General features: G+C 45.7%; 1 pseudogene; it reads right to left on the bottom strand.

Moving 5' to 3' along the window:
- The window catches only part of LOC144167950 (uncharacterized), a 120,275-nt pseudogene extending 102,860 nt beyond the window's left edge, over nucleotides 1-17,415 (bottom strand).
- Nucleotides 17,416-18,050: the final 635 nt, after the last annotated feature.

Below are 18,050 nucleotides of genomic sequence, written 5' to 3'. Positions count from 1 at the left end.
AAGCCAGAGAGAAGTTAGTTTTATTCCTGACGTTATTAGGTACACTGTTCCAAATATGGGCGCCATTGAATTAAATTAATCTTTGTCCGTAGGTGTTACGGCAAACAGGCAAATTCAATTGGTTATTAGTTGCAGCTCTGGTGTTCACGTTAGGGGAGAAAAATATACTCAACGGCAACGGATCGCTATGTTGCACTATATTATGAATTGTTACCGTAATGTTTTGCTAATACACAAGGGTTAAGGGTAATATTCGTGTTAGCTGGAAAAGAGGTCTGCTAGGTTCTATTGAATTAGAAAACGTCATAATTCTTAAGGCGCGCTTTTGTATCAGAATAACCGGTTTCAGATATGTGATATATGTGCCACCCCAGGATTCCAGGTGATAACTCAAGTGGCTATGGACAAAAGCGAAGTACAATATCCGTAGTATGGCCAAATCAAAACATTCGCGAGCTTTTAGTAAGATATGACACCCATAAGCCAGCTTTGAACAGACATGTTGGATTTGCGACTTCCAGTGCATATCCGATTCGAAGATGATGCCCAAATACTTGTAGGAAGATACATGCTGAAGTTGTTTGTTGTTGAAGGAAATAGATAACAAATTGGAACCTAATTGTTTTCGCCTAGAGTGAAAGATCGTTTATTTAGTTTTAGCAAGATTAAGGGAGAGATGGTTGTTGTTAAACCACTCTAGTACACTTCTGAGATCGTGGTTTATTTAGGCTGAATTTCTTCGATCGTCGCGCCTGTGAAAATAAGGGCCGTATCATCAGCGTCCATTGATGCCTGTGAGTGTTCCAAAATTGATGGAAAGTCGTTTATGTACAGGGAGAATAGAATGGGCCCCAATACTGAGCCCTGAGGTGCCCCGGTTAGTACTGTTTGTAGGTCAGATATGAAGTTCCTAATTGTCACGCATTGTCTGCGATCAGATAAATAACTAGATAACAATTCATGTATCCTACCCCTAAAACCATAATTGTAAAGTTTACTCAATAATTTCGCGTGATTAACTTTGTCGAAGGCCTTTTTTATGTCTCACTATACTACTACGGCTATATTATTGTTGTGAAGAGCAGTGTTGAGAATTTGGCTTAGAACGAGTGCTGCTGTGGATGTAGATCTTTTTGGTGTAAACACTGTAAAGCCATGCTGACTGGGATCTATAATGTTGTACTTTGATATATATTTCTGAAAATGACTGCTGAGAATTTTCTCGAATATGGTATTTATAACACTTAACACCGAAATGGGTCTATAACTGCTAGGTTTTAGTTTGTCGCCTTCCTTGAAAATGGGAACTAATTTAGCGGTTTTAAGTTGGTGAGGGTAGATTCCGGTTTCTAGCGAGTGGTTAAATATATGCCGAAGATGCGGAGCGGGAATATCGATGTTATCTGTGAATAACTTGACTGAAAATCTGTCTATCCCAGGGGCTTTTCTTGCTTGAAGCATTTTACTAGGGCTATGATTTCATGCAGTTCAATATCATTTATTACATAACTGTTTGAAATAGGTTGCAGTGGTGGCTTTGAATTATTTATAGGATGTATTTGTTTGGCCAGCTCCGGGCCCACGTTGCTAAAATAGTCATTAAAAGAGTTTACTGTATTCTGGTCGACTAAATCAGGTTGTATTTGTGGCTTTGATTTTAGGCCAACGGCATCATTGACAATATCCCAAATTTTTCTCCAATCCCCATCCACTTGTTCGATGAGAGATGAATAGTACTCGCGCTTTCTTTTTCTCATCATAGAAACCGAAGAGTTCTTGAAGCGTTTGTATTGGGTTTGGGAATATATATTATGTTTATTCTGTTTACATTTATTGTACCAGTGGTCCTTTCTCTTAAGAGATGTTAAAATAGAGGATGTCATCCAGGGGCATATAGGTACAGAATATCTCGGAGTATTCATAGTTTTGGTGCTCTGGGTTAAGATACGAGTTAGAGAACCAGTAAAGTTCTGATATTCGGTATCAATATTATCATCGCAGATAAGATTAAAATCTGTTTGTTCTAACAAACAACGGAACAGAGAGTAATCAACCTTAGTGTTGGGCACAGTACCAAGTGACTTAGCATTTGTCGACAACTTGTTTCGAAGGGCAATAAAGATAGGCAAATGATCAGCGATAGAGCCAGAGATAACCCCAGAAAAAAAATGTTATCATCATTAGAAAGAGCATGGTCAATTAACGTGTTGGTGGTCGTAGTAATCGGGGTAGGCTCAGTTATATAGTTACGTAAATTAAACGACTCCACAAGCAAAGAGTAGTTATTGGGGGATTCACATGACAGATTGATATTAAAATCACCAACGATTACAATACGGCATTTTTGTCCACGGGATAACAATAAAAGGGATGCTTCAAGTTTTTTCACAAAGGTTCCAACTACCGAGTTAGGAGGCCGGTATACGACTCCTAATATTGTACCGCAGTCAAGTTTAAGAAACAGTGCTTCAAAGTCACTCGCACTAACACAGGCAGTAGATAGAACCCGGAAGTCAATGTCATTCCTTACAAAAACAGCCACGCCTCCACCCCGTGAGGTTGAGTCGCGTGGAAGTGATGACATTTTGTACCCAGCAATGTGAACGGTTTGATTGTTTTTTAACTAAGTCTTGCTGAAAGCCATCACAGAAAAACGAGTTTTAAGACGTGATGTAAATGCGACCAAACTATATAAATTTTTTCGAAGGCTGCGTACATTACAATGCAGTACTGACAGTGTATCTTTTTTTAGTTTTAGTGTTTCATCCAACTCACAAATTGTGTAAGCCATGTCTAGTGGCAACGAACGTAAATGGTTATTCTAGGGAGCTTAGGAGACGCTTGCCAAGTCTTCCTCCCTTTGGACGTGCAAGACGCGGGAATTCTCCGTCCTCCGCATTAAGATCTTCCCGTGGTCTACCCAAATGAATTTCCACCCTTTCTCTTTGCGAACTGCACGTGCCTTACCAAAGACAATCTTCGTTTCTACGCACAGGTGCTCATTTATGTATACTGGGTCGTTCGTTTCGAAACCAAGCATGTTGCAGGTCAGTTTTGTTTTCCTAGATGCCGCAAGCAGCTTGTCTCGCGCCGATCTCGAGCAAAACTTCACAATGACATTCGGCATATTCTTGTCTTTAGACGGCACCCTATGGACGACGTCAATGTCTCCGTCAGCAACCATGGTGCCAAGGCAGGTGGCAGTGGCCTGCACTCTCTCACGTAGTTCCTCCTTTTCAACAACTGGAAGTCTTTTTATCTCTAAATTTGTACTCCTGCTGTATTGTTTGAGTTATATTATCTCCCTCCTTGCTGCCATTAGCTGCAGATTTAGCTGTTCCTTCTCCCTCTGGAAACAAGCATTTTTGCTCTTTAACTCGGCTATTTCTTTGCGGAAACCCTCCACATCCGTCCTGAATTCTTCGAAGATTTCGTTCATGTGTGTCATAGACTCACATGCCTCTGTAACCTCGGTGCGAATTTCATCATTGGAGCCTGCAACCTTGCCTACTTCCGTTTTCATTTGACTAGCAAACAAGTTTAACAACAAGTTCAACCAGCACCTTAACTATTTCCTTGATACTGCCGGGCTGCTTGTCGCCGAGCAACTTAACGACATCACTCAAACCTCCGGGATTTCTGTCCCCCATTTTTACGGAAGGCTTCAGAACAAGGCAGGACCCTCAATACACTTCGCAACAGGACACCTGGGCAGCGACAGCAACGGCAGAACGTGAATGTGCTATTTAGCAATAGAACGCTACACCAACCTGTAATATACAGAAGCACGTTGAGGCTCAGCGTCTGTACGCCGTCGCTGCCGCAGCCCAAGCGGTAAACTTCTTGGTCTTGGTCAGAGTTCCTTTCATCTGGAAAAAAACCACAGCGTTCCAGGCTCCTCGGATCTTTTCGGCTTGTTTAGCAAGCGCTTAGACTGCAGCCGACGATTGTCCCGAGATTTATCGGACATAAATTGCCCCGTCCTCATGACATAGGAATGGTAGCTCAAGTCCTCTTACAGTCGATTCTGCCACATGAAGTTCCTTTGCAATGACCCGAATGGGCTTCCCAGGGTCGTCACTCACGGTGAATTGCAGCCGTCAGAAAAAAAACAGTGGTTCTGACGGCGTCTGACCGCTGACTGTGCTTTTTCCTTTTCGGCACAGATGCTACGTCACCGCCCCAGCACATCTGCTCTTTCCACACTTTTCAACGAAAAACTTTGCTACATTGAGAAAGGTTGCGATTAACAAGTCGCTGTGGTGCACGACAAGGGCGACGAGGACTGCATGGCGTTTCGTTTCCTGCTTCAACTTGTAAACTTCCATTTTTTAACAAACTGCGCAGTATGAATGACAAGGGTCGACGAACAAGAAGCAGCACACACATATCATGAGCCTGTTGGTGTGTATGGCGATAAAAAATACCGTTCTTAAATAACTCGCACATCTTGTACTTCACAGGCGTCAACAGTGCTGAGAAAAAAAAACATTAGGCATATTTGAGACGAAAGATCAATTCATAATCAATTCATCAATTCATTACAGGGGAAATGAAGAAAAAATACAAGTTTGTTGTATTCAAAAAATTTGGTGTTTCATAGTGCCCTTAGCACTTGTCCGGCAGGAACGGTGTTTTAGTCACTGGGAAATTGAGCAGTTCAATCAAAAATTTCAATGCTCCCGCTGCATCGCGAATTTCAGGAGGTCAACAAGGACGTATTCTATGCAGATACCTAAAACAAAGTGTGCTATGTTGACTGACAAAGCTGCTAAGGGAGAAATGTCTTTTTTTATCTTGGTTACTGTCCGCCCTCCTAGATGCTGCAGCGATACCACTCAACGATTTCTGTGCGTGCTTTTTTCTTCAGACCGGTCTTGTACCTGGCATATTTTTGTTGCAGTTGATAATAATCGTTTTGTGAAACATTGGATATGGCTTGATGGGCAGAATTGTGTAAGTGGCAGTGGCACTTATGTCAGGTGGTCAGTGTCGTATTACATAAGCCCAACGCACTCAACGGCTGTGCAGCATCTGCCAGAATACCTATAGTGCACACCCTACACAGCGCTTCTATGTTCAAGTGTTCGTTTGTAATTTTCATTGCTTACCCCACCATTCTTTCTTCTATAAAAAATAGGCCCAGAATTTAAGCACACAAACCTCTTTTTGTGACCATATAATCTCTCATTAGTTCGTACTTGTTTTTGTTGGCCTAAGCAAACTCAAAAAGCAGTGCAGAAAAGAAGCTGGTGAGTTGCATGGCAATTCGCTTCTTCCGAATTGCATAGCTTATTTGAGGGAAGTTTGCGTTAAAAGTAATCTTTCAAAAGTTAATCTTTCAAAAGAACAAACCTTGCATTTTGTCTTCATGGCCCCTTTAAAATAGGTGAGTGCATTCTTTTTTAGTTCTAAGAGTTTTCTCTGCAGCATAAAACGGTGTGAACAATTGAGGCTAAATGTTCTGGAATAAAGGAAGTCTCAAGGCTTCTGCGATACAGATTAAAAAATTTAGAGCCCTTCCACACCTTGAAGAGGGATGGCCAGCAAAGCAGCGGTGCGGAGACTCAACGCGAGGTTTGACTGGGTCGTAGAACAAGGGGTGTTGTTGTTGTTGGTTATCAACTGACAGTCCAGTCCTGCCCAGTCACGGCTCCTCGCGCATGCTCAGCATGGCTCATCACGAGCCACGTGAAACGGCTATCAAGCGACTCCAACGCAGCGATAGACTTAGCTACTGCGCAATTGAGCAGCCCACCTGGGCACGCCCGGCGCCAGTGCGTCTGCCGCCGCTGTGACGCAACACAATCCAACACAATCCACTTTAATCCAATCCAATCCAAATCCAATCTAATCCAATCCAATCCAGTCCAATCCAAGCCAAGCCAATCTAAGCCAATCCAATCGAATTCAATCCAATGCCCCTCGCGCTTGCGCAAAACGGCCCTTCACGGCAAACGCGAAACTGCTCAACCTCGGCCACTGTAGCTTAAGCTACAAAACATACAACAATCGTGGGTAGAAATTTATTAAAGCGTGTGTATGGTAATCACGGCGCATGCTCTATGAAGGCCCTAGGACCTTTTTAATTTTGTATGATTTTTTCTATGCCCCGTGGGTGTGGCGCGCAGTTTTACGATTCCGGGGATTTGAGTGAGCTCCGCAACGTGGCGCTACGCTAGCTAGCGATTCCTGTCTACATCTCTCTGGGACCGGAGACAATCTGCTGGATCCTAGCCATTTACAGCTTTGCTGTAAAAGACCGCATCTGTAGTCAGGCGGCTGGTGTGGGTTTAGCCCCACACTACTTAACACTGCCCGCTGTTGGGAATGCTGGAGACCACGGCAAGACCAAAGAACATGGTGTATGTCTGTGGTCGGTGCCGATGTGGAGCAAAATTATTGTGTAGAACCGAATGAACCCTGTCGATCTGGGGGCCAGGAGTGGGTGACAGCTGGCGTAAGTGTGGCACCGACGCAAATTCTTTGTAGCGCCACCTCCTCATGGTGGCAGAGCCCACCGGGGAGGTTAGATCCACACAATGGGATAAGTGCACGAGTGGAACACCGAAGGTATTTGTCAAAGGTAAACTCTGTAACAGAGTCAACTGGAAATAGAGGTAGTAGACGCATCATAACAGTATACGTGTTGCCACCATCTACACGTCACCGTCCAGGAGTTGACGACCCCTTGGCCCAAGCAATCTTCCCTTTGAAGCAAAACATTGCAGCCTTTGCGCTGGTTGCTTGGAATATGGGTACTTGATGGGATACTGGCTAAGGGTCTTCAACGGCTTGCACTGAGTCTGTGAAAAACACGAAAGGTTGTGATTATTCTGGCCTAAAACGCTCTACAGTCTTCATTGCTTTGGAAATCACTTTTAGCTCAGCGAGTGTTGACAGGGGCCTCTGAGTGGCATAGTGGCAAGTTTGACAAAACTGCATGTCAGGGTTCACAACTACTGTGGTGACGAAGCTGCCTGAAACACTGGCGTCGGCATAAAATATGTCTCAAATAGCACTGGGTGAGAGTTGTGGAACAACATGGCTAGAGCAACACAGAGGCTTGCACTCACTAATATCTGTGTTCAAGAAGGGGGTTCTGAAGAGGTAGATGGTGGTGTATTGGATTGGAGGCCCATATATTACCTTAAGGCAACCACAGACGAATACACCTTCATTTTAAGAAAGCATGCGTGTCGTCACTAGTGTTAAGGCCAGCTTCTTCCTGTAGGTGAGGTGTTAGGTGAGGAAGGCAGCTACTGGTTGTCATCGCTTCTCTATTGATGGTGCCTCAGCGAGCCCACTCTGCCCAGTCATACACGCAAATTGAGCCTGGTGTGCAAAATGTCACTGTCGGTTCGCATCTTCAAGAAGCTGAGCTATCTTTGTGCGAGCTCCTCCTGCTCTTTGTTGAAATCAGGCAAACTAATTTAATGATTGAAAGGCGTGCTGGTGGGCATCTTGGAGCCATGGCATTGCTGAGCCGGAGAGCAGAGTGCAAGAGGTGGGCAGGAAAGAGAAGAGAGGCATTGACATGGCAGGGACGGCAGACCAATATCGTACTTATAAAATATTTTCGGTAAATTGAGCACGTACAGTAGAAGCTCGATGATTCGTTAAAAAAACGCAAGGGAAAAACGTACTACCAGGGAAAACGTATGATCCGCCACATTAAAAAAGCAACTGAGAGACGAACATGAGTATTTAATGACCTTTTTCTTGTACATGCCTGTCAACATTTGCTGATGCATGCTGCGGCCGTTTGAAAGCAAGAGCTTCCTTTCTAAATATTCCAGACTTTGTCCGCACTGAGATTGTTTTTTAATGATTTAATGATTGTTTTTAATGTTTTTTAACGCCGCACCGCTTCTGAGCCGACTGCGGCTTGAGCATATATAGAGCCGCTGGAGACGCCATCTCTTCCTCCGCGTCGCGGCTGCGATCTTTCTCGGAGGCTTTGTCCTGTGCCAGTGCTGCTTCATGGCGTGATTTCACTGCGATTTCGTCCAGGGTCAGCGTTTTGCACGTTGGGATGGGGCTATACAGGCGACATTTGGTAAAGGTAGCCCCGTTACCAAGTGACTGAGGCAAGCCCAGCACTGCGGGAAAGCAGCCACGGTGCCCCGGGCGGCCGACTGCCGCTCGGCGCCTGCTTATTGCGCCGTGTGCACTGAGGCTCAGTCCGCACATTTGTCAGCACGTTTTTTGTTCGCTGTAAAATGTATCATCCGGTCGTAGTTGGATAATACTTTTAAAATTTCGAACGTACCTACCGGGAAATTGTGTTATCCAAGAAAACAGTAACCAGAAAAAACACCCTAATGCTATGAAGCATTTTAGCATTCACAATTGAGAGCGTAGTAACCAGGAAATTGGATGAACTGGGAATGTATCAACAGGGTTCTACTGACCACGGCCAATTTTATTAATGTACAGAAGGTGATTCCGAGGCCGTGAAGGTCCAACGAAATTATTTAGAGAGTACCTAATTGTGAAAGTGCAACTGATTCCTTGTACAATTCGCAGGCACCGTTTTCTCTATACCATCTTTTTATTGAGTGGCGTGCATCTGCATGCTAAGCAGTCACAAAATCTTATGCCACTATTTAAGACTACAAACTAGCATCTCTATGACGTTATGATGTCATAGTGTGCCTAAGGGATGTTATGACATTGTTTCAAACAAGCCGTGGCAGTGTGTTATGCACTTCAGATGAGTGTCCTGTAAAGTCGGTGACTCGGTGCTTAGGTTTGACTCTGGAGCAATTAAATTTGAATAAAATCTTGCTTTGTAGGCAAATCTGAAAGGCCAGTTAACGTATAAAGTAGCGCTGCTCTCAACTAGTGTCCTACGTACGCTTCAAAGTAGTATTAGTACGTTGTCTTCAACAAATTAAAAAATTTTCCATTTGCAAGAACGAATGGAAATGAGGTATGTAGAACCTGCTGTTGTAGAACAGTTGTGTATTCTTCCGCATGACCTGTTATGTGTAATAACCCACGTTCAAACCATTTTGCATGTGCCACGAGTCTTCATGAGTGATAATTCAAGTGCAGAAAAGGCTGCATTACAGCAAGCATGGCCAACAGCAAGACAGCTGCTGTGTCACTTTCATGTGGCATAGAATGAGTGGCGCTGTTTGATGGCTGCTCAAAAGAAGATGGACTGGGTCCAAAGGCAACATCTTATGTCAGCATTCCAATTGGCAAGATATTTTTATATTCTGGTAGACCCGGTAATCTTTTCCGTCCCTACATTGGCGACACACCATAGTAGCTGCAGATTTATCAAGCTGCAAGGTGGCTGCTCGCCATGCAGCGATAGTACAGCACGAGTGCCAACGCGGGGAACTGTGCAGAAAAGGGGTGTGGAGCTGTGGAGAAAAGGGTGAAGCTGTGATGTCATTGTTCGGCTTTTGCATTCTTATGCACAAGCAGTCACAAGTTTCTCTGCCAAATTTCTAAACTATCTCACCTATTTCCACATGTCATCAAGTCTAAGCATGGAGCCTGAGAACACCGAGTACGTGCCTTACTTTGCATGATGGGCGACAGGCCCGATGCCATTTTAACACATCTGAGCTTGCCGCAGATGCAACACAACAAATAGGTGTCATGATGGGCCATTTTAGAAAATATTTCATTCCCTAATCTAACATGCTGAAATCTTGATCATACAAATCTCGTAGAAATGCAAAAAATGCTCGATGCATCCTAATTCGTGTGAACCAACACAGACCAGAAATTCAGCACCAAAAAAAGGTTTTCGTAGATTTCTTTTGTTACGTTTGTGTAAAGATATCCGAGATGCTTTTCTGCTTTTTCTTCACCTCCATGTCGCGAAGCTGTCCTTTCTCGAGCACGTAAAACTTTGCGCTCGTCTCCTCACTCATGATGCCCAAGCTTACCACACACCGCATGAAAGGAATGCAGGGTTCCACTCACTGACGGTGCTTGTTCATTTCTGCTGCAGTCCTCCTTTCCATCAATCTTTACTCTAGCCACAGTCACTTCCTTGAACCATGTCAGGAGGATGTCTTCAACTTTGACATGCTGGATTGTCTTGGCCTGCTTGACGTACACCATGCAAAATCATGCCATGTTGCCCAACGATGGTGCAAAATGTCGACGGCGGCAGGCCAGGCTCTTCTGCCAAGTCGGTGCACTTCCTTTTTGGTTCGCTGTTGACCTTATTGAGAATCTCCAGCTTCTTTTTGAAACCGCTTTCTTTTTGCGCGACATAGCTGATAGCCTGGTTGATTTGGTTGGGAGAAGCCTCTTCACAGGAAATACATCGCTCAAACGTGTGAGCAACCGAACAACCACCAAAACCAGATTGCGGCAATGGCTAGAACGGGGTCCAAAGTTCCCGCAATCCGAAGGGGCGGCTGCCCACCAAGGACGAATGAGATGCCAGAAACTAACTGAAGTTGAGTCGCTAGCCGACTGCATCATAAGCGCCTGCCTGCCTAAAGCCATCAAGGCGCTCTTCTCCCTGGAGTGGTATTGCCCATATCCCGCCTGCATGGCTGCAGTAAACTCCGAGACCGGCCATTCTCGGAGAAACAGTGACAAAGAGGAGGGCGAGACTGTATGTCCATTCCCAGAGAAATAATTACACATAGGGAAGAAGGAGCCTGTACCTGTACGTCGCCATTGCTTACTCGGCGGTCACGGTAACTCTGACATGTCAAGCGCCTCACCAGCTACTTCATATCTTCTTCCGGGCCGCAAAGGTCCATTCGTAACAGCCAAAATTCTGCCCATTGCAAACAATGCATTTTCGCCAGGACTTCTCAGAAATTCGTATCACACAGAATCATATCATCGAAATTTCTCTGAATATGATTGAACATGCTGCAACACACACGTTCAAGAAGAATCTGCTGAAGAGTGTGCCACTGCTTCATGTACTGGCCCAGAATTCTACAGTAACCTTCAAGAGAAGCTGGTTGTGAATGATTAGTTGTCTTATAGCGCTTTCCATTGGGCGAACAGGAGCACTTCTAACTGCACCCAAAGTGCTCTCGCGAGTTCTGGCGTCTTCCAGTGGTCGGGCAGGAGCAGGGGCGTTGTGTTTCATTGGTCGAGGAGGAGCACTTTTTTGGCGCCGAGAGCAGCCGAGAGCAGTTCTCGGTGCTCCGTCGCCATCGGCGGAGTAACAGGGAACGCCGAGGAAGTCACATGACCTCTTTTACGTCATTTCTGGTTTTATGCCCGGGTGGCGGAAAAAAAATGGAGGAATCCAGCAGCCGCGATAGTCGCTCAGTGCGTACGGCAGCAGCTAAGCTCGGCCGTCTGGACGATGCTGCTGCTTTTAGATGATGAAAGCACCACAGATTCAAGCGCAAACTCATCACCGGACAGCAGCAGCAGCAGCAACGACGACGACGATTTGACATTGCCTGAGTTTATGTTCGAGCACCTGTTCACCCCGCCGGAGCACCGACCGAAGGTAGAGTCGTATCTTGAAAAGACGGCGGATCCTGTTATCGTTCGCAGCTAATTTTTGGGAGATACGATGGTGACCCTATCATGGACATGAACATCCGCTCGGCTTCTTCATTCGTCGCCATGCGGAAGGCAGACACAAAACCACCGGCACGTATCTGGCAAAACTGGCGAGGAATAGCCTGCAGACAACACGAGCGCGCGAAATGCTCCGGGAAGCCATGGCGGGAAACGTTTGGTCACATTGCTCTTGACATCACGCCCTCCCCCTCTTTTCACTGTTCCCGGAGCAGCGCGAATGCTTCATTCGCGGAACGAAAGCATACCTCCCCGTTACTCCCGTGTGCTGCTCTGGCTGCTCGCTCCACTTGCTCCTGTTCTCCCAATGGAATTCGCCATTAATTTATGACAAGATGTCTGCCAAACCACAGCTCAATCACGACGTAACGCTTTAAAAGGCTCTAGGCTCTATACACCAACTTAAAGCAGTAAAGCAGCAGCAAGCAGTTTCACTTTAGCTTGGTAGGCATCAACAAGGTTGGCTTTACACCTCATGGAAAATAGGTGAAAAGAAAACCGCAGCAAGATCATCCCGAGGCAAGTGCACAGATAGGTTCTGCGGTAAGATCGGTGAAATGCAACCACGGTCGACCTGCCGAGTGGAAAATGTGAAATGCGGAAGATGAAAAATGCTACTCATGTCACAAGAGTGGATGCTTTTTATCAGTGTGCCTCTTTGGAATAGTGGACGGAGCTGAAGGCAGTGACTCTGAACCCAGGTGCATTTCTTGATGGCATGGGTTGAGGGCCCTTATGAAAGCAGACTGGTCTTAACCCAAAAAAGTATATTTTTGCAGTTACGATGATGAAAATTGGGGGGCAAATGTAGTTTTTCGTTCTGATTGTATATATAAATTTTGTCTTTGTGTAAAACGACTACATTCAAATTTATTTGCATTTTTATAATTGATTTTGTGACAGCTTTTGTAAAACAACTGCTCGAGGGATGCAGCTGAACAAGGTACCAGTAAATTGTGCACAAATCAAGCAGTGCAATGAGACTAACATTATCATTATATCTGGTTTGTAGCAGAAGTTACGAACATTTTAACTTTGGGCTTTAAGGGTGGCAACCAGAAAAAACCGAAGTAAGATGGCAAGTTGGGCTACTTGGTGCAGATTCGTATTCATGGGGAAAAACAGCGCAAGAAACACACGGACAAAAAGAAAATACGGTTTTGCATTCCAGGCGCAAACATCAAATGGTCGTAACTTCTGCAACAAACCAGACAGAATGATGATGTTACTGTTATTGCACTCCTTAATGAGTGCGAGTGCAACTCGCACTCGCGAGTAGTGAGTGGGGTTCACCGCGAGTGGAACTCGCACTTGCGAGTGGTGAGTGGGGTTCACCGCGAGTGGCTTTCGTACTCGCGAGTGCTGAGCGGGGCTCGCCGCTAGTGGAACTCGCACTCACGAGTGGCGAGTTCCATTTGCCGCGAGTGGCACTCGCACAGTAGTACTCGCGAGTGCTGGGCGTGGCTCGCCACGAGTGGAACTCGCACTCGCTAGTGGTGAACTGGGCTCACCGTGAGTGGCGCTCGCACTCACTCGCACTCGCACTCACCAGGCCAAAACTATAATGAGTGAGGTGTGTTAGTGCACTCATAAGTGAGTTTGCCGACCTATGAAGGCCACAGAAAGAAATTAAGTCATTTGCATCTCAAACACTGCCTAGTCCTCTCTCGAAAAAAAGTTTCAGCACCTCGACCATTGCAATATTTTCTCTTACTCGTTTGTTTCGGAGGAATTTGTTTGAATTCCTTGAAGATGTCGCTGGGCCAACCTCAAATGAATGCATCATTAAGACATTGGGTGAGTGCATATACTAAACTTATAAACACTGAAACACTGCAGTGCCTCTGGCGACTTGGCACATAGATCACTGGAAGCCTGGAACTCTAGAACTATTTGTTCGCTTGGTAACCATATAAGCACCTGGCAAGTGGCTTGGCTTCTTCTAACGAGATTTGAAAAGCCTGCTTCAGACTGGCGTATTGAAGTGCAGCAAAGACGAGGACAGGAACACAGACGACGACACACAGAGCGCTCTGTGTGTCGTCGTCTTTGTTCCTGTCCTCGTCTTTGCTGCGCTTCAATACGCCAGATGTACCAACTCGCCCACACCAATACTCTCCTGCTTCAGAGCTCCGCTGACCTTCCATTGCTGTTGCTTCCCTGCAAGTGCTAAAAAAGTAATTTTTAAATGACCTATTAGTTGTTCTTCCCATTTATTTTGCAGAATATGTATCAGTGTTGATCATTTGTGATAAAGCTGAGATACTGATTACGTGTGGGAGAGAAGAAACCATCATCAATGCCGTGTTCTTATTTCTTCTGCGGTATTGTTTCTCTGAAGCTGATGCAGTAAAATTGCATTATTTCGAACTTCAAGGAGATGCCACCTCAGCTCAAATTAGGGAAAGTTCAAACTAATGACAGTGAAGCACAAAAGCCGTACAATGCAATTGTGGAGCAGTAGAGCATGTCTGCTATTGAACGCTTAAAAAGCCACTATTGAAAGCTGCCTTTTATGCTCGAAGGCGAAAAATACAACTTTTTTCTCTAACCAGCCAATGTAGCGGAAGGCGTACTCCAAAACTGAAGAAGAGATGGGTATTATTCCATGCGGTCATTTCTTCGGCGCAGTGCTCGCACTGGTGCTTCGTCCAACACCTCCTCGTTGTCACTGGAAGTGACAGGCTCTATGCTACTGACCTCAGGAATGATGCCATCTGCTAGCACACCCACACCATGAACTCGTGTCCACATCGATACAGTCCACAAAAAACTCCTTCCGAAACATTCACTATGAAAGTTTTAGATATACTTTTACCAGATTTACTTGTCTCTCAGTTTTTCTCTTATTTCCGGAGCCGAAGCAGCCTTGTGTGCAGCCGTGCGCCAGGCCTCAAGCTCCCGGTGCGGTGGTGCGTAGTTCAAGTTATCCATGGCGGAGGCCCCTTGCATTCTAACTAATCAAACTGATAAGCACATGGGGATTAGTGCATCCCGGTACCCAAAGAATGCTAGCATGTGTCACACACCGCAACAGATTAGTTTCTGCTTGCAAGGCATGGTCTGCTCTACACCCTTATGGTTCAGCAGAAAAGATGTCAAGCAGACAGGCCGGTTCCTAAGTAAAAGGCTAAGAAAGCATGGCTACGCTTGCCCAAAAAAGTTATTCGGCATACACTGGTTAGTGTTAGTGCATACAATGCTGGGAATGCGGATGCTCACCATGCTTTGATCACAGGTTGGTCATCAGCAGTCATGGGAACCAAACAGCACATGACTCAGTTGAGGTGTTAGAAACTGCACGTTAGGTAAAATGTGCATGAGCATGGCGCCCATTTCGCTGTCCACTAAGCAACTGGATTTTTTAGGTGTGTGAAGGGGCAACTGGATTTCTTAGAGGTGTGCTCACGAAAGGAAAACTGGACGCATATATGATGTTTCTGACTTGATGTGTGTCTACAGTTGTGGCCTCGCTATAGTACTTGGTATCATGGCGTTTATGTTTTGTATGCTTTTAAAATTGTCACTGTATAGCTTTCACCTTTTCTTAGTTTATAATGTGGGAATTTATACTGTGTGTAAAAAACTTTCAGTTGGGAGCAGTGTTTGTGTCTTTCTTTCCCTTATGTATTCATCTGTTCATGCTGTTTTCTAGTTATGGCATACCGACTAGCCCAAGTTTCCACCCTTATAAGAACCAGAATGTACTTGGATGACACCTTTGGCCCTTACAGGAAAAATTGGCCCTGTTTCAGCATATCTATAAGGTCACTCATTTTTCTAACAAATCACGTCCACTGAAATTCCTGCATTTCACTATTCTGCTTAATATTCTGTTTGCATCGACTTGAAAGCAAGGTTTGTGTAATTTGGTGAATTGTTAACTATGCAATTGCTTTAGGTATGCTGCCATAATTCGCCTTAATCCTGACAGTGCACTGTTAATGAATGAATGAATATATTCATTGATGGGAATATGGAAAGGAAAGTCCACCAACAAGGGTAGTTTGTCGCACCTAGGGGTGGACTCCGGAATGTCTGCTGGTGTGGTTGTTGGGGAAAGGGAGAACAGGCAGACACAGAGGACAGTCAATGGAGAGAGGGGTACGATAATAATACAAAAAGAAAAAAAAACACCCACCCACACAAAACCAGCTTTAAAAAAGGGGGTGGTTTTTACCCCAATTTGTCTTTGAGTACAACAAGTACTAAAAGACAAACATTCATTACATTGGCCAAAAGATGCGAGAAGTTGCGGCTTCAGCTTTTACTGCGCATGAACAAGTGCACAGAGGTGCTCAAAATGACCGTTGCAAGATCCTGTCAGAGCAAGCACGCCGCACAGTATGTTGCCCAACGGTTTACAATGAACAATTTCCATGCCTTAAGGTTCAGGTTAATAAGTCTGGAAGATGTTCAGATGCATTTAGGTCATTGCAAATGCCCAAATCATTTCAAAAATGAGCAGCCACCGTAAATCTGGCTCAGGAACTGCCAGGTGTGCAGCTGCCTACCAAAACTTGGCCTAGCTACCGTGCTGTGGCTCTACAGTGGCAGTGTAGTGCACCCATGAACTAGAAGGGCTTTTCTTTATAGGTATCGAGGCATGATACTCAGACCCTTGGCTCAGGACGACCATACTTTTTTGCGGAAAAGGTATTAGCGTTTGCAGATTTCGTTTCACCTCCTCTAATGTTCACATTGTGCTGGTGCAGCTATTGTTCTTTGGCTTTGAAATGCACCATTGCCTAGGCAGCAATAGTTATTTGCAGGTATTAGTGCTTGTTCCACACCTTTTATCGGTGTCCACAAAAAACTTTGCTATAAACTGTGCCAACAATATACCAACACTGCCTATCTGAAGGTGACACAGGTCTACATAGACGCTCGATTTGTTTTAAGGAATCAAGAGTTTTCGCACCTGAAAGTAGATTAGCTTGACAAAGCAGCTTGTCTCGATCAAAACGAACAGCGTCTCGTTTCACACGGGTACGCCATTGCAGTGCAGCGCGTAATCTGCAATGTACTTTGCAAAACGTTTCTGTGGGCATGTGTGTGAAGAAGGGGAAGCACTCTGCACTAACTCTGCACCAGGCCAAAATTCCTATGCAATATGCATGCTTGTCGAGAAATTTTAGAGCTTGCCTATGCCACTATTGCAAAACGCATCTAACTTGTTCAAAATAGGGCAAAATCATTTTATACAGCACCGCCCAGGCCTAAGCGACGTGCAGGCGGAGATTGGGAAGAATAATTGTGCGGCAAGTTGGCAAGCTTTACGCCAATTCACTCCGCACGCGTGCGAGCTAGTACGTGTTCTTCGCGGCGAAGCCGTTGCCGTTGCAGTGCCAGACGAGGAGGCCACTCATGGTTACCGCTGTGGTTGTTGCTGTTTGGAGTAGATGCACCTAGCACTAAAGGTATCAGCCAAACTATTGCGTGCACATGCCTCCTACGTGAAATCACCGAGATTCACTTTCTGCGCCGGCGCTGCGCGCCTGTTATGACAAAAGCAAACGTGCAGCGACCTCTCCCAAAGGCATAGCGACGACTTGAGCGATACGTAGCGGTGCGTGTAGTTTGCCAAAGCACGCATCCTGAGATCCAAAGCAAGCGCAATGCCTAAGAGCCTGAGACGCCACAGCAGGAATGCTTTCAAACGGGCGCCGCCATTTTGGCTACAGCTTCAGCGGAAGTGACGTCGGTGACGTCACGACGCTGGGTTGCTGTATAGGGGAGTGTGGTCGGCCTGGTCCCTTACGGGATATGGTTTGGGAATAGGCGTCCCGACACTGCCAAGTTGAGCTTCAGGTCGCCGGCGTTGTTCTGGGTGGTCCGCGCCGTCAGGAAGGCCCTGATGTACTGGTACATTCTCTTGCCCATGTTCAGTCGTGACACCTGGGCCAGGATCGCCGAGTGCCTCACTTTGTCGAAGGCGCTTTGCACGTCCAGGCTTTTGATCACCCGGTTGTCTCTCGTGTTGGCGTCGTCGTCAAGGATCTCGGTATTCAGCTAGTATCATGGCGTCCTGCGTTCAAAGCTTCTTGCGGAACCCGATCACGGCGTTCGGGTAAAGCTCTGCTTTCTCCAGGTGGCTCCACCATCTGTCCATGAGCACGTGCTTTAGCGCTTTGCTCACTCAAGACGTGGGAGAGGTCTTTTTTTGCGCCATTTTGCCACAGGGCATAGGTAACAGGAAAACAATAGACAAGACAGAACAGGGGTACGACACAGAAGGCAAGACAACAAAAGAAGAAAAAAACACAATGTGAGGCGGGCGCACTACACGAAACTATGCAGTCCAGTTTCGGAAACAAATTCCAACAGTTTCTTCTAAAGTGGGCCGTGCGTCCAAAGACGAATATCAGGAGCGAGGTCGGTCGAAGGTTGTCGATGTGGGGGGTTTGCCCGGCGTGGGGATCAGAATGGTGTTGGCCGCTCTCCACTGCTGCAGCAGCTTTCCGGCTCGCCAGCACCTGTTGTATTATGCCGTGAGGTTCTAGATCGCTCTCTGGTTC

This window comes from Haemaphysalis longicornis, unplaced genomic scaffold, assembly GCF_048455015.1.
Source record: "Haemaphysalis longicornis isolate Haplotype H1 unplaced genomic scaffold, Haemaphysalis longicornis Haplotype H1 scaffold_1, whole genome shotgun sequence".
NCBI lineage: Eukaryota > Metazoa > Arthropoda > Arachnida > Ixodida > Ixodidae > Haemaphysalis > Haemaphysalis longicornis.
Note: the sequence above shows the minus strand (reverse complement) of the source record. Positions and strands in the feature narration are given on the sequence as shown.